This window comes from Herpailurus yagouaroundi, unplaced genomic scaffold, assembly GCF_014898765.1.
Source record: "Herpailurus yagouaroundi ecotype Mexico unplaced genomic scaffold, PumYag 77, whole genome shotgun sequence".
NCBI classification, from domain to species: domain Eukaryota; kingdom Metazoa; phylum Chordata; class Mammalia; order Carnivora; family Felidae; genus Herpailurus; species Herpailurus yagouaroundi.
Genome location: NW_024412388.1, coordinates 44211181 through 44231551, shown reverse-complemented (window position 1 = coordinate 44231551; position 20371 = coordinate 44211181). Strand labels below are relative to the sequence as shown.

The following is a 20371-nucleotide window of genomic DNA, read 5'->3' as shown; positions in this document are numbered from 1 at the left end:
GAGTTGCTTGCACTTGAGGGGTGGGGGGAATCCCTCCAAACCACCCCCTTCTATGGGGTCGGTTCCTGCACAAGCCTGTTTTCTATTTTAAAGCAAGTCTCAAGAAAAAATGAGAGAGAGAGGAGAGCGAAGGTCCACCCCAACTCAGAGCTGGGAGGCTCTGACCCCTGCCTGCCTGGCCGCAGGGGCTGTTATATAATAAGCTAGGTTATTGATATTGGCGGTCCTGGCTGGGCATCTGACACGCAGAGGTCCAAGGGCAGAGCTGGCATTTAGAACCCCCTAGTGCCATTCCCCACCCACCCCGTTAGTGTTACCTGCCTTGTAATGGACCAGAGAAACCAGGGGCTCCCCTCAGCCGGTGTCCGGGTTATTTATGTGGTGCCCGCCAGGTGATTGCCTGTTTCTCCCCCACCTACCAGGGGTTCTGTGCCCAAGTCCCCTCCTTTAGAAGCCCCAGACTGGTTCCCAAGCTTCCTTCCCCCGCGGCCAGGCCCTCCACCGTTCCTCTTGCTCTCCTGCCAACTACCCAAAACCGAAGCGGCTTGCTGGGCACTGCCAGCACCGAGTTGGTCCTGTTCCTTTTTTAAGCTCCCTGAACCAGGTTTCTGCTTTCCGATGCCTCCTGGGCACAGAGCACCACTTCTGCAAGGAGTAGATGCCTTTTTATTCATTGCATATTAAGAGATTCACTCTCTGGAAGGATCTAGCGTTCAAAAAGTATTTGCCTCTCTCTCCTACTCTTTTTCTCCCTCTTCATATATAACGGGGATAGCCCTAATTCTCCAGTTCCTCGTGTGTCTCTTTATAAATAAATAATGAGATTTTATTAATTATGCACGTACAGTATCTGCAAGCAGATTGCTATGTCTCTTGATGCTTAATAAAAAAAATTTAAAAAAAGGAAAAACCCTCCACACGGAAGCTGAATTTTTTTTCCCTGCAAGCAAACAAAAACTTCAAGGAGCCATATGTCCTCCAAGGAGGGAGAGCAAGATAGAAGTTGGGGAGTGCGTGGGGTAGGAAGGGAGGGATTAAAGGGGGTTACTTTGCAGATTTTCAAGGCAGCTGAAGACAAGAATTTTGAGTTGCCTGCTTCGCGTTTGTGACTGAGCTGCCTGTCTGAAAACATACCAAGGTTTGCTGGGGCGTTTGTGTGCTAGGCGGGATGGGCAGCTGTTAATAGTAAACAGGAAACCCGTGAGAAGAGAGCTGGCCACAGCCCAGTCCCTCTTTCAATTCCTCGCCCCTCCTCAGAGCCCCAAACCCCCAGCTCTCAAAACACACTTTCTGGGCATTTGTGCATCACCTGTTTCCTGAGCGCCCAGCACAATTCCTGGCACATGTTAAGGGCTCAACAAATATTTGCATGTTGAAGGAATGGGACACCTACAGGGGGTGGGAGGGTGGTTACAAAAAAATGGCCAGGGGCTAGTGGTCTTGGGGCTCCAGGCCTTGAAGGTGTGAGAGTTAGGGCTTTAGCCCTCAGACAATGGGGCAGGGGGTCCTCACCTCTCCAGTTTTCTGGTTCAGGAAATGACAGGGCAGACCTGAGCATTCAAAAAACTAATCTGGATGGAGACCAAAGAGGGGTGCAGCAATGCAGGTGACATTAGGCAGAGTCAGTGTGGCCAGAGAGGAAAGGACATGGGGGACATGCCTTGGTACCTTTAGCACATGGAGATGAGGGAGTAGGGGGTTCAGGGGTGAGCTGTGGTTCAAAACCGTCTGGTTCCGGTTCTGAATATCAGGTGTGTATAGAGGTCTGAAGGGGGCCCAGATGAGACGCAGGGACTCCTCTAGAAATAGGCACCTTAGGTTGAAATTTGAAAAGCAGAAAAAAAAAGACCCCAGAAGAGGGATGTACGATTGCCCATAGAGCTGTTTGTCCAAGGAGTTGTTGGGGACCCAGGGGTCCCAAGAGAGTCAAGGACGAGCCGGGGTCCCATGGCAAGACAGTGGCCAGGCTGGCACAACACCTCCACCACATGTTCTGCCTCCTTCTCAGGTACTTTAGCCTCGCAGGAGAGGTTGTTGTCACCCAGCCCAGGACAGACCAAGCGTCCTGACCAAAAGGTTGATTAAATTGGGCGTGTGTTGCACAAGTTCAAAGATAAGTTTTTTCCAAGGGAGAAACCCTGGATGCCATTTCTCCTGCCTGTGAGAGGTCTGTATATCAACAAGGAGTTAAAACATCAAAATAAAATTGTGCTGGCTGAGGTTACCACAAAGCTATCAAGCTGGGTCTTGCCGGGGCCCTGGCATCTGCTGTGTAATTTGGGGAGCATTTAATCTTCCAACCGTGGGTGGGGGTAGCCGCCTGACTTCTCTCTTTGTATCCTCCTCATTAAAAAGGACCAGGATCCCTTTCCACACGTGTTGAAGAACATTTTTTGTGTGTGCCCAGGAAGGGCAAGGAGATGCAGATACTATAGGCACTTGGGATTTGGGGAAGTAGTGGCAGGATACAGCATGGACCCCCTCTCGGAGAAGGCGTGACCTGCTGTGTGACTTTGGGCAAAGCCCTCAGTTTTCCCACAGGTCAAATTGTGGGGAGGAAGGGGGTGCTGGCTGAAGATCAAGGATCCTTCTCACTCTCTGGTTCTAAGACATCGGTCCAGGGGCGCCTGGGTGGCTCAGTTGGTCGAGCGTCCGCCTTCAGCTCAAGTCATGATCTCACGGTCCGTGAGTTTGAGCCCTGCGTCCAGCTCTGTGCTGACAGCTTGGAGCCTGGAGCCTGCTTCCGATTCTGTGTCTCCCTCTCTCTCTGCCCCTCACCTGCTCATTCTCCCTCTCCCTCTCTCTCTCCCTTTCCCTCTCCCTCTCCCTCTCTCAAAAATAAATAAACATTAAAAAAAGTTTAAGATATAGGTCCATATGGACCTCAGGGCTATTTTCCCCCATGGTCTCTGGGGATGGAACTTCTGCCCCCACATAGCCATCATGCCTATATCCCACCCCCAGTTCCAGTTGTGGGCCAAAGTCCAAAAAGACGAACTACCTTTAGACCACAAAGGTCCCCAAATCACCGACATGCCCAAGCTGCAACAGACGGTGTCTCATGCACATACCCGCGGCAAAATCCTAGGGTCAGATACCATCCAGGCTGGGAGGTCACCAAGTCACCAGGTCACCAGGCCCAGCTCACATTGGATGCACATAAGCCCTCTGCCCCACATTCCAGTCTAGTGTTTGTCCAGCTCCTGCTTGAATGCCATGTGTGACAGGGAGGGGGCACCACCTCTGAACTCCGGCTCAGAAAATGCTCCACGAGCTAAAAACCCGGGACTTACTCTCGAGTTCCCACTCCCCCTCCATCCAATCAGTCTCTGAGTCCCGACCTTCAATCTATGTCTCCAGTCCTCGTCATCACTCACCTATGTGATGATGTCAGCTTCCTAACTTGGCTTCCCTGCCTCCTGACTAGTCCCAACCAAATTTTCATCGGTGCTACCCAGCAGAGGGCTCTTTCTAAAGCCTTAGGCTGAATACAACACTCCTCCGCTTATAAATAAGTGTGGCCCTGAGTTGCCCACATAACCCAAATCCAAATTCCCTAGCGCACTCTTCAGGGCCTTTCCTGATCTGGCTGCGGACACACATGCAGTCCCATGGCCCATGTGCCTTTCGTGCAGCCATACCGAATGGCGTGCTGTTCCCTGAACATACTTTCTCCTTCCACACCCGTGTCCTCCTCCATGCTCTGCCCTCTACTGAGAACACCCCTCTCGACATTGAAGAGATTAAAAGTAAAGATTCCCTGCCCTGTAGGAACCCGCGTTCTAAAGCAGCCCTGTCCACTATGGTTACCACTCACCACACCGACTGATGGAGTGCATGCCATGCGGCTGATCCAAACTGGGATGTGCCAGGAAGTGCAAAATACACACCAGATTTCAAAGAAGAAGAAGATACATTAGCTTGTTAACACTTTGTCTATATGGATTACATGCTTACAATATTTTCGATCTATTGGGTTTAATACAGTGTGTTATGTTAGAGTTTTTTATTTTTTTTATTTTTTTTAAAATTTTTTTTTAACGTTTATTTATTTTTGAGACAGAGAGAGACAGAGCATGAACGGGGGAGGGTCAGAGAGAGAGGGAGACACAGAATCTGAAACAGGCTCCAGGCTCTGAGCAGTCAGCACAGAGCCCGACGCGGGGCTTGAACTCACAGACCGCGAGATCATGACCTGAGCTGAAGTCGGACGCTTAACCGACTGAGCCACCCAGGCGCCCCTATGTTAGAGTTTTTTAAATGTTTGTTTATTTTTGAGAGAGAGAGAGAGAGAGAGAGAGAGAGAGTGAGTGGGGGAGGGCCCACCGCGGGGCTTGAACTCACGAACCAGAAACACGAGATCATGACCTGAGCTGAAGTCGGACACTTAACCAACTGAGCCACTGAGGCGCCGAAGTACAGTATAAGTAACTCCCCCTAGGTTTGTTTGTTTGTTTTTATAAGCTCTAAGCCCAACTTGGAGCTTGAACTCACAACGCAAAGATCTAGAGTCACATGCCCTACCAACTGAGCCAACCACGCACCCCTATTTATTTCCTAAAACATTTGTGACTTGCATGATTGCATCTTTGGGACAGGCCCTCACAGCGCACAAACACGAAAGCGAATGGGTATAAGGGTAACGTGGTGGGGAACATAGGGTGCTGGAGGCACAGGGCAGGCGGTCACTCAGGCTTCCCAGAAGATCCACTGCCTAGGGCGGCACCTGCGTCCAGCTGGCCCACAGTGACAAGTGCTGCTTGAAGTAAGTGCAGAAAGGAAGAGGAGGAAAAAATCCAAATCCAAATCTCAGCTCTCCATAGCTCTCTCTGGGAAGCCGTCCCCGACCACCCTGTCCCCTGCCCCCACCTGGGTTATGTCCTCCTAGGGGCTCCCACAGCCCCCTCTGCTTCCCTGTCATAGCATGGATCAGTCTGCATTGTCATGGCCTTTAACTGGCCTGACCATCTGCCCACCCCTCCCCCAAATATGCGCCTGAGGGCAGTGCCTTGCTTCCCTCACAGTGTGTCCCAGGGCTCGGTGCAGGGGGGACGCCTCCAGCGAATGTTTGTTGAAAGTTGAATGAATTCCTTCGTTCAACAAACAGTCACTGACCCCCAGTGACCTTTCCAACTACATCCTCCTCCAACCCCACACATCCTCAAACAAGCCTACCACCAGCCATATGTGCCCATGCCACCGCCCATGACAGTAACAGTGGCTGGGTCTCACTGAGCATCGACCATACGCCACATGGTACTTATGTAGGTTAATCTTGTTGTTTGTTCCCCATAATCCTGGGAGATGGGCTCCATATATGCCCATCGGTGTACAGATGAGGAACCTGAAGCTTGGAGAAATGAAGTACTTGTCCAGAGCCCAAGGTCACACAGTAGGTCTGGATGGAGCCGACTTTCACAAATCTGCCCTCCAATTCCCAGGCCTTTGGCCAAAGACAGGGGTTTTCCTGGGGCCGTCCCCGTTGACCACTCTCCATTCTCTCCTCTTGCCTTACCTCCTTGTCCCTCTCCTTCTATGTCTCCAGGCTGTGAGCGAGCCGAGTTTGTCTCAGACCCCAGCAGCAGGGAGGACCCCCACCCCACACTGTGCAGAGGAAGGGCCTCCCCCCCAAATGCTGCCTAGGGCTGAGCACCCCACCCCCAGCTGGGGAAGGGAGGAGGCCAGGAAAGAGAAACCCACCAGGGCCTCTGGGGCACAGCCCTCGAGGAGCCCCGGTGTTTGGTTTCAATTAGGAGGACAAATTCCAGGAAGCCAGGCCAGTGCTGAGGGGGATGGGGGTGTGCAGAGCAGGGCTCAGAACGAGGAGGCTCCTGGAATCTGGCCTCAGGAAGAGGCTCCTGGAGGGCTGAGGGGCCCACTGGGGAAGAAGCCTGGCCCACAGGGCCCAGCTTGAGTCCCAGTTCACAGTTACTGACTTACAGTGCGCTCTCAGAGCGGTGAAGACCGTGGGTCAGGCACCTGGCACAGAGCAGGCTCTCCAGGGCTCAGTAAATGGTGGCCAGCATTGCTTCCGTCGATGCTTACATTGTTCTATAAATTCCAGCTTGGGGGGTGGGGGGGAGCAGTGCCTGGTGGTTGATAATGCAACCCACTGCATACCAAGCCGAGGGCTGGGCCCCGGGGCCCCAAGATGACCTAAGCTGAGAGCTCGCATACAGTCCAGGAGCGACAGGTACAAATAACTGTTATGTGGTGTGGTCAGTGTGAGAGCAGCAGCAGGAGCCGGGTCCTGGGAGGCTCAGAAGAGCGCGGAAGATCAGGAGGGAAGAGCCCTCCTCTGTCCTGTTCATGCTGGTCTCCCCAGCCCCCAGCCCCATGCCTGGCACATAGGAAGCACTCAATAGTTACTTGTTGAATTAATGGGTAATGAACCCTTCTGGGAAGTTTCAGGGAAAGCTTCTTAGAAGGTGGGGGGTTGCATCTAAGCAGGGTTTCAGAAAATGAATCAAAGCTGAGAGACTAAGAAGGGCATTCCAAGCAAAGGGAACAGATGATGCAGAGAGGAGGCAGCACAGAGCACATGGCAAAGTATTCACTGATTCACTCATTCCACAAGTATCCATGGCGTGTGCCTGTGATGGTCCAGGCCCTGTGCTCAGCTGATGGCTGTGGCTGGGCTGGAAGGGACTGAGCTGGAGCAGGGGTCAGATCATGGGGGCAGGGACGGGGGTGAGCGTTCGTATCCTGCAAGGGAGTCATAAACTGTGGGGAGGTCCCGAGGGGTTTCTGTCTTCTGGGAAGTCACAGTGGCAATATAGAACTAGCATGTGGGGAGAGAGGAGTTCCTCCCACAGAGATGAAGAATCTGAGGCTCAGAGCCATGTTGGCACGTGCTCGGGGACATCTAGCTGGGCAATAGCGGAGGGCAGGCTTTTGTGTCACAGCCCAGGGCTCTCTCTCCTGAGGCAGTGCTGGGCCCAGCTCCTCTTCAACCAGCCCTACCCTGGGTCAAAATCCTGGGTCCTTGGCTCTTGTTGGTTACTTCCTTACTGAATGACCTTGGAGATGTCTCCTCCTCTCTCTGAACCACAGGCCTTCAACTGAGGCCGAGTCTCTCTCAAAGCGTGGGTCAGGTACACTGAGCAGGATGGCCCACAAGCCGGGCCACACAGAAACAGGGATCCTCAAACTCATCTCAGGAAAGTTATTGCCTCTGATTATGTCAAGGAGAAAAGCCCAGTTTGAACCTGGTACGTCTTTAACACCTAATACTTGCTAATCTCCCTTTAGAGCAAAGAGAGGCCTCTAGCAAGCAAGAGTATCTAAGCTAGAATTGCTTCGTTCTCCTTGATTTTTTTTTTTATATTTATCTTCTGTTTTTGGAAAGCTAAACATTTAGAGTACAGATACAGCTTCCTTTGCTAAAGTTTTGTACAGTGAGTTAATTTAAAGAAAAACACTAAGCAGATACAGAAAAATCTTAGAGGAGGGGTACCAATGACTGGACATTAGGGGAATCATGGATGGGGCACCTCTGACTCTTGGGTCTAACATGAGCCATTTTTCTAGGAAATTGACCTAGGGTCTTGGTGCTGATATTAACTTTTTTTTTTAAGTTTTTTTCTTTTTTTTTTAAATTTTTTAAACATTTATTTATTTTTGAGAGACAGAGGAAGACAGAGCGTGAGAGGGGGAGGGGCGGAGAGGAGGAAACACAGAATCAGAAGCAGGCTCCAGGCTCTGAGCTGTCAATACAAAACCTGACGGGGGCTTGAACTCACGAACCGTGAGATCATGACTTGAACCAAAGTTGGATGCTTAACCGACTGAGCCATCCAGGTGCCCTAAGTTTTTTTTTCCACTGTTTATTTATTTATTTTTGAGAGAGAGAGAGAGAGAGAGAGAGAGAGCATGAGTGGGGAGGGGACAGAGGGTCTGAAGTGGACTCTGCATGGACAGCAGCAAGCCCCATGCTGGGCTCGAACTCATGAACTGTGGGATCATGAACTGACCTTAAGTCAGACGCTGAACCGACCGAGCCACTCAGGTGCCCCTACTTTTCTTCACCAGGCATTTCATGTTGGAATCAGCTATTTACCAAGGAATTTCCCTCAGCAAATTTCAATACCAGCTACAGCACCTTGGCCACACCCCCCACAAAAATGGGGATACGGAAGGAACCCCAAGCTGGGGTGGCCAGTCTTAAGCCATTGTTAACCTCCTTCTCCTGATTCTAGGGGAGCTCTTGGAGGGAACTCTGGGACTCCCAACCCTCCTAGAGTCAAGAAAAGCTGTCAGGAGGGCCCTTCCCAGAAAGTCTTACTTTGCAGCCATGCAGGGTGTTGGGCCAGTGAAGCCAAGGCCTCTGAGGACCCCCTTCACCTCTGGGATTCTTCAGTGACATCCCCAATCTGTCTCTGCACACGCCCCACTACCTGGCTGGTTCCTACCCTGGCTTCAAGCTCCCTTGTCACTATTTCTGGGGAGCCCTTTCTCAATCTCTCCAGTCTCTGCCCCCAGTCTGAGCCAGGGCCTCCTGTGGGATTCCAACTTCCTTAGCATCCCAGCCCTAAGCACCCTAAGTCATCATTGCCTCTTTGTGTGCCTATTGTCCCCAAGGATGGGAAGACAGTGTGTGTTTTGTCTCTATATCCTAGCACCCAACACAGGGGGACGCTTGATAAAGCTCTGCTGAACTGAAGAGGGTACATTTTAGTGCCCACGTGGTGACATCGGTTCCTTTTACAGGCCTCCTCTTCTTCTGTTGAGTCTCCTGCAGGGAAAGGTGCCTGTGGAGAACAGCGAGAGGCAGGGTTCGGGGAAGGCCAACATCTAACACCAGGCAGATGTGGATTCAAATCCTATTTAGCTGTTCAACTGATTTATCTGAGCCAGAGTATTCCCATGTGTGAAAGGGGGATCCTAATCCCCACCACAGAGGCAGACAGAGTATGATGAATAAATGAGAAAATGTGAGAAAAACTACATCCACAGATCAGGTATACACTTGCCTACTAAATCATGGAAGTGTTAGAACTGTAGAAAGTGTGGAAACCCCAGATGTCCAGGGTAAATGGGAATGAACTCATTCTGCCCAATGGACTGTCGCAGGGAAGGCCCTCTACTTGAAGGGACTTTTGAGTTGGGCTTTGAAGGGTGACTAGGAGCTCCCCACAAATAGTGAGAGAACATGGAGCTGAGAAGGTTGAGAGTCACTTAGGGAGAGTACTCTCGGCCTCAACAGGGAGTAACAGCAAGAAAAATTTTAAGATTAAGCAAAAAGGACTTCTCATCCCAAGCTTAGGGCAGAATTTTAATCCAGGATTTGACTGGAAGTGCAAAATGGCCTAAGAAGGGTCAAGGGCCCCTTCATTATAAGTCAAAGGTCAACTGGTTCAACCTTCTATGGCTAAGCCACCCAAGGACTTTTGTCCCTAAACCTGCTTCCTTTGTGCTAGAAGTGAGTTCTCCTTGAGTGAGTAGGGGAAGGAGACTCCCCCTGTTTCCTGGGTTCTTAGCCAATAGGCTGGGCCTCTGGCCAAGCAGCCCCTTCCCTCCCTCTCCAAGAGCCTGACCCCGCACCCTGCGTAGGTTCTTCATTTCTCTCTGCAGCCTTGACCCAGGGCAGTGATACCAGCCAGGGAAAGCCCCCTTTCCTGGGGCTGGGGGAGGGATGGAAGGAGGCAGGGTCCATTTTCTAGGTCAGAACTCCTCGCCCTTGCCCTTCCTCCCCTAGCCCATGTCTTTTAAAACTAGACCTTGGGGAGAGAGGGAGAGCGGTTGGGGAGAGGCAGAGAGTGTGGATGCTTCTGTGTGTGACTGAGTGTGTATGCCTGTGAGGAGAGAGGGAGAGGGAGGGAGAGAGAACAGAGCCTTGGAGTGTGCATATGGAGAGAGAGGGGGAGAGAGAGAGAGAGAACAGAGCTGTGTGTGTGTGTGTGTGTGTGTGTGTGTGTGTGTGTGTGACTGCGTGACTGTGTGCTAGGGAGACTGTGGGGTGTGTGTGTGTGTGTGTGTGTGTGTGTGTGGCACTCCAGCAGCAAGCTGTACCTTAAAGGTACAGACTGCCTCTGACTGCTCCCCTCCTCCTCCACCCCTAGCCAGACCACCTTCCACCACCATCAGCTAGGAACCTGAGCAGGACCAGTCCCCAGCGACTCCTGCGAGGGGAGAGAAGCAAACCCAGCGCTCTCAAACAGCCCCCCTCCCAGGTTGAGGCTGGGAGCGCTCTGAAGGGGGTCCTACAGGAGGGAGAAGGAAGGGGCTTTATTCCTGAGGAAGCAGGGCCTTGCAGAGGGAGGACTGGGGGCTGGGGAGGAGTGGTGCCCCAGCTCTGGGGCCACAACTGCTGGCTGGGGTCCCAGCTCATCATTCACTAGGGTGGGGTGGGTGGAGGGAGGCCACAACCTCCACACCTCTTTTGCAGGGCCTCCGGGACAAGGGCACAGAGTTGTGCAGCTATGGGGGATGCAGACCGTGAGGATGTGAGGGTGGCAGGACCACCATGGGGGTCTCTGGTGCAGTTGGGGAGCCCCTACCTCAAGTTTGCGCTCTCAGGCAGCCTTTGTGCCATCCAGGCAGCTGGGGCTGGCAGAGCAGAGCAAGGGCATTTGTTTTCCCCCACAGCAACCTGCCCCTCCCCCACCCTGACACCAAGGGAGGCTCCAAGGGAGGAGGAGATGGGTGGAGCACTGGGTAGCTAAAACCTGGTTTCTCCTCCGACCTCCACCTGAGACTCCCGAGACTCGAGCCTCGCTGTGTGACCCTGACCAGGTTCCTCACTCTCTCTGGGCTTCCTTTGCCCGCTCTATGTGATGAAGGAGGTTGGGTTCCGAAGCTCCACCAGACATTCCCCTCTTCTGAGTCCTACGACAGGCGTCATTTGATGAGAGCATGCCTCCATCCAAGAAGAGGATGAGAAATTACCCAACCCTGAATCCTCCCGGCCCTATCCCAGAGCCATAAAAAGTATGTGCGCTGAAGCGTGCGGGAAAATCTCCTGGTCCAACGCCTCCGTTCCAAAGTCGGGGAAACTGAGGCTGGGAGGGAGAGACAGAAGCAGTGATAAGCCCCAGATGCACGGGGAGTGGGAGCCCAGGTCTGGACTGGAGCCCCAGATCGAAGCGGCGAGGCACAGGCCGAGTCGCCTAGGGAGCCCGGGAGCCGGGCAGCAGGGAGGAGGAGGAGGAGGAGCCCAGGGCGCGCCCCTCCAGCCTTGGCCCCCGCGGGCCCCTTCCGGCCCCTCCCCCAGCCTGCGCACCGTCCCGCCACCTGCTCCCCCGCCCACTGGGGCGGGGCGGCCGCCCCCTCTCGTTCCCATGGCAACGCGCGGCCCCGGCCGGCCGCCCTGGCCTCCCAGCAGCAGTGCAGCCCATCTGGCCCCAAGCCCGTCCCAGCTGGGCCGCCTGAGGCCCCGGTCGCCGGGGGCCCTCACAGCCCAGCAGCGGTCTGAGACTAGGGCAGGAGCGCCAGGCGTCGGGCACCTACCTATGCCACCACCTCGGCTAGCTGCTGGGCTCATCCTGATGGGTCACAAGTCATACTAGAAGCCCTCCAGGACCCCACTCCCTACCCTACCCCTGCCCCCCTACCACCCCAAATGTCCACCCAGTGCAGCAGGAGGCAGCATCTCAGGATGAGAGGTCGGCTGTTTGGAGCCAGCCACTCTGGTTGCAAATCCCCAGGTAGTGCGATCTGGGCAATTTACCTAACCTTTTACCCTTCTGAAACTGGAGATGATCATAGAACCTGTCTCATAGGGTGCTTGTGAAGGTTAAATGGGTCAATAAAGAAAAATACGAGGAGTCAGCACTCAGTAATACCAGCTATTATTATGAGTGCAGGTGGCAAGTGCTCAAGATAGCCGTGGCAGTGGCAGCCGAGTAGGGATCCTAACCCAGCCTGGGAGTCCCAGGGGTGGCTTCCTACCGGAGGCCATGCTGATGGAATCTTAGGAAGTAGCCGTTAGCCAAGGGAAGAGGGAACAGCAGCAGCAAAGGCACAGAGGTGAAAAATAGCAGGGGTGGGGGTGAGGAGGGGTGTCCGGGAGACTTACAAAGCCCCCTCAGTGTTCCTGGAGAGTGTAGAAAAGCTTGGCTTTTGGTCAGAGGGCACGGAGACAGGAGCCGCTGAAGGGTTTTGAACAGAGGCATGACCTGTCCCTTGTTTTCTAGAGACCACTGCAGCTGCCATATATGCAGTGGCTTGGAGGGCCCCGTGGTCCTTTTAGGAGACGGTGAGGCTTCAACAAGGGGAGATACAAGGTCAGGGAAGATGGGGACAGATTCATGGCTATTAAGGAAGTAGACATGGCAGGATGGTGACCTGTGGACTGGAAGTGGCTGGAAAGGTCAGAGTCAAGGATGGACATGGGCACTTGGGTGGCTGGCTTGAGCACTGAGAGTGTGGCAGGGCCAGAAGAGGGGCAGGTCTGGGGGTGGGAGGTGCTACGCAGCTTGAGAACACTTGAGTTTGGAGCTGAGAGACAGAGACCTGGGCTGAAGAGACCATCATGGGGACATCAGTGCCTGGATGGTAACAAATCCTGCCAGGGTCTGAGAGCTGCCCCAGCGTCAGCAGAGGGTGGGGGCCCCTCACCAGGCCAGAGAAGAGGATTTATGCTTTGCGATTGGATTCTAAGCTTCATTTTCCTGGAACCAAGTAGAATTTGTCCGGACTTCTGACCCAAATTGTATGTGTGCTGTTATCACTTTCTGAGGTTTTGGGGTTTGGGAGGGTTGTTTGGGGTGAGGGAGGGGCAGGAGAGTACAAGGAGATATCATATTGTACTGACTCATCCCAGCTCTGTCCATTGCCAGGCAGGAGGTCTTAGGCAAGTCTTCTTATAATGCCTCAGTTTCCTCCCAGCTATCTATCTTGAAGGGTTATTGTAAGAAGGGCACAAAGCTCCTGCATGGTCTCTGGCCATCTTTATTAAACATGCAAATTCTAGAATCTTCTCCAAAATTCAAGAATATGAATTTCCATGGGTGGGTCTGGGAATCTGTAGGTAAAACTGACCTGTCATTGGGTCAAAGCCTCCAACCACCACCCTGGGACTCCTCTGGCACTGGCCCCTCCACAGCGTGGCCCGCCCCTCACATTTGCAGCCTGAGGCAAGAGTTCAAATGGCAGTCCCCTTGGGTGCCTGGATGGCTCAGTCGGTAAGCATCTGACTTTGGCTCAGGTGGTCTCACGGTTTGTGAGTTAGAGCCCCACATCAGGCTCTCTGCGGGCAACACAGAGCCGGCTTTGGATCTTCTGTCTGCCCTCCCTGGCGCGCACTCTCTCTTTCTCTTTCTCTCTCTCTCTCAAAAATCAATAAACATTAAAAAAAAAAAAAAAGAAAGAAAAACCAAATGGCAGTCCTCTTGCCAGTTTGTCCTTCTCTTCCCCACCCTGCTTCCCATCTATTGTTAAAGTCTTTGTGTGCAGACATGTGGACTCAGGCCCCCTGTCCAAGCTCCCAGGCACAGTTGCCCCCCAAACAGCTTCCTTGTCCAGCCCTCAGGCCTAAGGTTGCAGCACAGTCTGGTGGGAGGATAGACGCAGGTCCTGGGCTTAGAGCCCTTTGGGCAGGGAACTCCAGACGCCAGGCACCTGGAGTATGATCTAGAATGATAAACTTGGGCTCCAGGTGGCATGTCCTCTTGGCCCCATTTACACCACACGTTGGAGCAGGGGTGGGACTGGAGGAAGGCAGAGGAGAACCCTAGATAACAGAGTGGAAGCCGAGGACCAGCTGCCCAGATTTGTGGACTCCCCTGCCTCTGTTTCTACCGGCCTTTCCCACCAGGCCCTCTGGCTCCCAGCAGCCGTATCAAGGAGACTGTAGCCATTCATTCATCTGCCTGTGCCCTGCCTGGCTAAGGTCATCTCAGCCTCTGCTTCCAGCCTCTGCTGGCCCTGGGAAGTATAGCGTTCTGAGGCCTCCCGCACAGCTACCTCGTGGGCCATCACAGCCCACACATGCCCAGTCCCTGGCTTGTCATGGAAGATTATATTATTCTTTCAAAATGAAGAAACTGAGTCTCAGAGGAGACGAAGGGGGAACTGCCATTACAGAGCACCTGCTGAATGCCAAGTGCTGAGGCAGGTGCTTTTAAAGACATGACCACGCAACACTCCTGTCTGAATGATCCCCAATTTGCAGGTGAGGACAGTGTGGCTCAGGAGGGGGAGGTAACTGGCCCAGAGATCACCCAGCTGGTGGGAGGCAGAGTCAGAATACAGATTGGTCAGACTCCCGGGTCCAGACCCCAGGGATGCACAGTAGGCCTTCGGTAAGGCCTGCCAAGAGGAGCGGAAGATGGTTGGAAACCTGGACCCACCACCTCCGGCGAGGGCCACGGAATGTGAGGAATGTCCATCCCCGGGGTAGGGCTGTGGGCAAGGTGACCTTTGGGAAGATAAAGTCAAATTCCAGTCCTTGGAGACTAGCAGAGGTAGACCTGGGGTGGTACTACCAGGGACCAGAACCAGCTGCAACGGGGCATCGGCCCCCAAGCCCCTCCCTGAGCCAGCAATTACAACTGAGGCACGTGATGGGGGTGCCCAAGGGGGGCCACCGCCACATCAGCCCCTGCTGTCCTCTCAACTGGAATCTCCTTTCCCCCACCCTGCCAGTGACACTTCAGCCACTATGCTTCTCACCCTGTCCCCAACTGTCACCTGAACACTTCCACTTGGAGGGCCCTGGGGAATGTCAGCCATAACGTCCATAACTAAACGCTCCATGCCCCCTGACTCACCATCCTCCCTGGGAGTACCACCTCCATGCCCCAACCTGATCGCCTAGATGGCAGGCTGCTAGCCTTGCCTCTTCCTTTTCCCTCTTACTCCATTCAGACTCAGTCTCCCGTGTCTCCACCCTCTCCCTGCTGCCTCTGGCCTCCAGCCTCAGACCCTCCAACCCAATCTCCCCATGGCAACCAGAGTAAGTTTCCAGATGTGGCAAATAAAAATACAGGACTCTCAGTTAAATTTGAATTTCAGGGGCACCTGGGTGGCTCAGTCAGCTGAGAATCCAACTCTTGATTTCAGCTCAGGCCGTGATCCCAGAGGCATGGAATTGAGCCCCGTATCAGACTCTGCACTGAGTGTGGAGCCTGCTTAAGATTCTCCTCCCCCTACCCCTCTCTTTAGTTTATGCTCTCTAAACAAACAAACAAACAAATAAATAAATACGGGCGCCTAGGTGGCTCAGTCGGTTAAGCATCCATCTCTTGATTTCAGTCATGATCTTAGTTTCTTGAGTTTGAGCCCCAAATGGGGCTCTGCACTGATAGGAGGGTGGATAGGGAGAGACCTGCTTGGGATTCTCTCTCTCTCTCTCTGCCCCTCCCCTGCTCATGTGCTCTCTCTCTCTTTCAAAATAAATAAACTTAAAAGAAATAAAAAGAAATAAATAAATTGGAATTTCAGACAAATAATTTTTTTTTTTTTTAGTATAAGTATATCCTAAATGCTGCATGGGACATACTTATGCTAAACAATTTTTTGTTGTTTATCTGAAACTTTCGATCACTGGGCATCTTGTATTTTAGCTGGCAACTCTAAGCCAGAGCATACTTCATCTCTTAAAATTCCCCAGTGGTTCCGTGAGGCATGGAGACTGGAGAAAGCTCCCATGCTTGGAGCATTCTTGCCCCACCATTTCTTGTCTGCCTGTCACCAGAGACCATTCAATTCTCAGAAATCACCTCTTCCAGGAAGCCTTCTGGCTTAGGGGCTGCTCTGTGAAATGGGAGGCTACCAAACTTCCCTTATCAGAACCCCAATTGCACTGCTAGACTCCTCCAGCAGTAAGAGTTCCATGAGACCAGCATCTTGTCTTTCTGTTCACCGTGTTTTAGCCTCCAGCACCTTGCATGTGCCCCGAATGACTTGCTGTGGAACCCTGAGTAAGCCCATTGCCTCCTCTGGGTCACAGTCTCCATCCATATGAGGAAGGCCACGTGATATGGTCTCTGAGCCCCCTTCCAGCTCTGATGGCTGCCCATTTCAGCCTGCCCTGGCACTTTGATCCTGGAGATGCTGGGCACGGGTGGCACAGGAGAGAACTCTGAGCCAAGCTTGGAAGACCTGAGGACAAGCCCTGGTTCTGCCTCTCTGCAGCCTCCGACAAGTTTCCCACCCTCTCTCAGCCCAACCTTTCTCTCCTGCCAGGCTCCGGACAAGTGGGGACCACACCGCCTGCTGTAACCTCGTAAGGCTGGAGAAGTCTGAAGCCAGAAAGGTAAGCTGCACAGCACAGCACCCGGCGCATAGGAGGCCCTCAAAAACACAAGATTCCTGCCCCCTCTTCTCACTCAACTGGAAGGGTGAACAACCCTGGAGGGGCTCAGGCAGTGGGGGCTGCAGAGCTCCAGGGGGAGGAGGGAGGGAGAAGCTGGGCTGGGAGCATTCAGGCAAGACTTTAAATCTGGTCTTCGATTTATTTATTTATTTCTTTTTAAAGGGCCTGAGCATCTTCTGCGAGGAATCCATCCAGCCCGCCAGAGACAACCTGCAGTCAGTCCCCCACTCCCTTGAGTGTTAAGTGTTCACCCTAAGTGCAAGGTGGGGACATGTGAGTGTAGGTGGAACAGACCCCAGGAGACCTGGGTCCAAGGACACACCAACGTGGGGGACTTTGTTCAGCCTTAGAGCTCCCATAATCTCCTCCAGACCCCCAGGGCCACCCCCAGGTAAACAGCTTGAGGGAGAACCGCGTGGTGCTCGCTGGCTTCAGGACAAAGCTATACCACCACCCCTGTTCCGGCCCCCTCTCAACCAGTGGGTTCACAAGATGGGAATGTCCCAGCAGGCTCTTCCAGTGCTAGGACAGGGCCTTCCCCAGGCCCGCTTCTGGTCTCATCTGAATGATTTGGTGTAAGGAACAGGGGATGGTTCCTTCTCGGATAGGTAATCCAGGGTTCTAGAGGATGAGACAACAGTGCCGTGAGCCTCCAGAAATGAATTCCTGCCTCTGGACAGGAATCTGAAGATAGATCAGGCTCTCTCACTCTGCCTCCTTCTTGGGCTCTTCTCTGTCCCCTCTCCTGCTTCCTTCCTTCTCCTGCTCCCTGTCTCTCCCAGCCCCTGCTGAACTAGCTTCCCAGGCCTATTAATCAGGCCTGATCTGACCTCAAGACCAAAGAGCCAAGAAGAGGAGGGAGGCAGGGAAGACGAAAGGAGGGAAGAGGACAATTCACCTGCCCGGAGACCTGGTCAGTGCTACTCACCTTTGCCTCTCTTGTCTCCTAGACCGCCCCCAGTCACCCTACAGGGCAGAACCTATTTATAGGGGAGCAAACTCAGTCTCCAAGAGCATAGATGTTCTGACTGGCACCACACAACTGATAAGGAGCCAGTCTCCAGGCTCCTAGGTGGCTCCTAGTTGACAGCCGGGAGCTTAAACTGACCCGGGAGGAAGAAGAGCATCTCCTTGGTCCTAAGGCTCTCAGTCATTCAGGGCTGAAGCCAGTCAGGGCAGGTGGGAGGGCTGGCCTAGCTAGTCCCTGTCCCAAAGAGGGCAGGTAGCCCGAGGCAAGTCACTTCACCTTTCTGAAGATCCTTTTGTCCAGTTAAAATCTGGCCGGGAGTGACCTTTGCCCTCGAGGGAAAAGTGATAAGTGCCTTGGCTTGTAGCTAGACTTGATTTCAAATTCTGGTTCTGCCTGTCCCTAGTTGAGTAGCTAGACACAAGTCACTTCTCACTGCTGTGAAATGGGAGTGATCAGGCCATCCACATGGGGTTTTGCTGAAGATTGGGCCCCTTAGACGGCTCCACAGCTGGTGCTCAAGGGGTGGAAAGAAATGCAATGAGAAAGCTAGTGACCATCAGCTGTGGGACCAGGCAAGTGGCTCCCCGCTACCCTGCCCCCACGATGCCAAAGCACTCTTGGGCCTGGGAGGGCAGACTAGAGACTCGTGTCTGACCTTTTACCCTCTCGGATCCCCAGAGAGCACACCCTCACTCCATCCTACCATCCTGGCCCTTACATACCCATCCTGCTCCATTCTTCCCTGGCCGACTCAGGGCTCTGTTCCCACCCCACCCCCAGTACAAAAGGGACATTTGACATTCTTTGTTCTGTGCAAGCTCATTCTCTGAGTGTGGGATCCACCAGGCCTCGCAGCTGGGACCTGCCACCTTCCCCCCCAGGCCTGGCCCAGCTCTGCCAGAGCTTTGTGCGGGAGGAGAGGGAGGGAGGGGCCGCAGAGGAGAGTCCCAACCCCCACCATCAGAATTGGCAGGAAGGAAACCTGGTGGGGGAGGGTGCCGGAGAGGTTCTAAGAGGACTGCACTCACAGGACTTGTTTGAGATTGGGGTAGGGGCTAACTTGAGGCTAAAACCTATTTTTCTCCTGGCTCCCAGATAGGGGCTCTTTTCACTAACTAGTTTCTTAGTAAATTTTATTTATTTACTTTTAAAAATGGTTTCATGTTTATTATTTCTGAGGTGGGGGGGGGGGTGGTGGAGAGAGAGAGAGAGAGAGAAAGAGCATGAGCCCTGGACGGGCAAAGAGAGAGGGAGACACAGAATCCAAAGCAGACTTCAAGCTGTCAGCACAGAGCCCAACGCGGGGCTCCAACTCTCGAACAGAATTGTGAGATCATGACCTGAGCCAAAGTTGGACCCTTAACTGACTGAGCCCCCAGGTTCCGCCTTAGTAAGTTTTAAAGAAACTGCTCCCAATTCTGCCCTGATTTCCTGTGTGACCTTGGGTGTGTTCCTTTCCTTCTCTGGGCCTTGGTCTCCCTGGTATAAAATGAAGGGAAAGACCTGGAGAACCTCTCATATGAGAGGGTTCCTGAGCCAGACCCTGGCCAGGTGCTGGGATACCACAGACCAGCCACCCTTCCAGAATCCGGTTCTAGGATTCCATCAAGAAGGAGCACAAAATGACTTCTTGAGGTAAAAGTAATATGTTTCCATGAAAGTAGGATCCCCCCAAATGGATCTAGCCTCCCTCCCCTCAAACTGATACAGTCCTGGACAACCTCCAAAGCTGTTTCCCCTCTTCATCTATCAATAAGCTTGTAAGACAAACGAGACCAAAATGGTGTTCTCCTTTTACAGAAAATAAGGCTGCAGGCTCACCGAGGACAGGCCCCAACCCGCCCTGGGAGTGACGCCTGAGCTCACTGGGGAAAGACAGATGGTGGATATTCTGGGTGAGGGCCCCACATGAGCAAGGGAGAGAGCTCAGGTAGACCGGAGGGGAGCAGAGAGAGGAGGCTGCAGGGTGTCGGCTGCCTGGCTAAGGAGTTTTCCCCACGGGCGCTGGGGAGCCACAGGAGAGGGGTTTATGCCAGGCCTGTGTCGTCACTACTGTTGTTGCAAAGGGAGTGAACGGTGGACCCAGACAGAGACCAAGGGAGCCTGAACAGCTGTAGACACAGGTAGCTTCTGACAAAAGGGCCAGGGAGCCTCAACAGGCCGTGGGGGAGGGGGAGCCAAGCAATTCCTCTCGGGGAAAGAGGGGAAGTGAGCGGGGAGATGAAGCAGGGGAGAGGAAATGAAAGATTAAGTGCATAAAGGCCATAAAGCTCAGAAATGTCCAGGCCGGATGGATTCCCAGTTTATAGACACATTTGCGTTCAAGGATGCTCAGCCGGGCCTGATACCCCAACAAGAGCAGCCGCACAAGGAGGCCGAGGGGATACTGGGCTGGAAGGGACCCCTCATGCCCCTGGCCTACTCTCTTGCTCCCCCCACCATTCCCAAGCTACCCCCCACTCCTCCGGCTGGCTGACAGCCCAGCTGGAAGCAATTGTGGGAGCCTCCAGCCCAGAGAGCTGCATCCCACAAAGGGCCCTGGTAAATAGCAGCCCACACCCCAGACGGCCTGCGCACACACCCCCTCCTTCGCAGCCCCCTGCCCGGAAATTTAAAACAACTGCTCAACATAGTCTTAAATCCTCCAGGAAGGAGCTCCGTAAGGAGGCCAGGCAGGAAGCATGAGGCTGGCCAAGGCCCTGCCTGGAACTCCCTCTCTCCCCAGCTCCCACCCTGAACTCCCCTGAAATACCGCCCCGCAAAGTCTGGCCACGGGCCTCTCAGCCCCCTGGGGTTCCTGTGCTGGTGTTCGCTTCGGGACGCTGCAGCTGCCGCTTGTCAGAATCGCCAAGTAGACAGGGAGCACCCTGTGCACGGGATGGTCTTGTCCCCTGCTTGTCCCCAGCGCTGGGTCTGCCACAGAGCAAAAGCATAGCGTATATATGAAGAAGAAGGAATAAATGGAGCCACCAGGTGACCCTGAGCTGTCACTGCTCTTTGGACCTCAGTTTCCTCATCTATCAAATGGGCATGATAACTTTTACCCTGTCTACTTCCCAGAGTTGTGAGAGTTGAACAAGAACCTTTGTGCAAGTGTTTTATTTTATTTTATTTTATTTTATTTTATTTTATTTTATTTTATT

General features: G+C 53.3%; 1 long non-coding RNA gene across 3 annotated transcripts in view; it reads left to right on the top strand.

The window, feature by feature from the left end:
• Window positions 1-12503: 12503 nt before the first annotated feature.
• The window catches only part of LOC121027171 (uncharacterized), an 11470-nt gene continuing 3602 nt past the window's right edge, over window positions 12504-20371 (top strand). The window contains exons 1-3 of one of the 3 annotated variants that reach the window (XR_005788584.1): window positions 12504-12652; window positions 16129-16198; window positions 16421-16521. This is a non-coding gene — a long non-coding RNA (uncharacterized LOC121027171). Of the gene's footprint in view, window positions 12653-16003; window positions 16199-16420; window positions 16522-20371 lie in introns of those variants that run through there. The other 2 variants (XR_005788583.1, XR_005788585.1) reach the window with 2 other exon arrangements.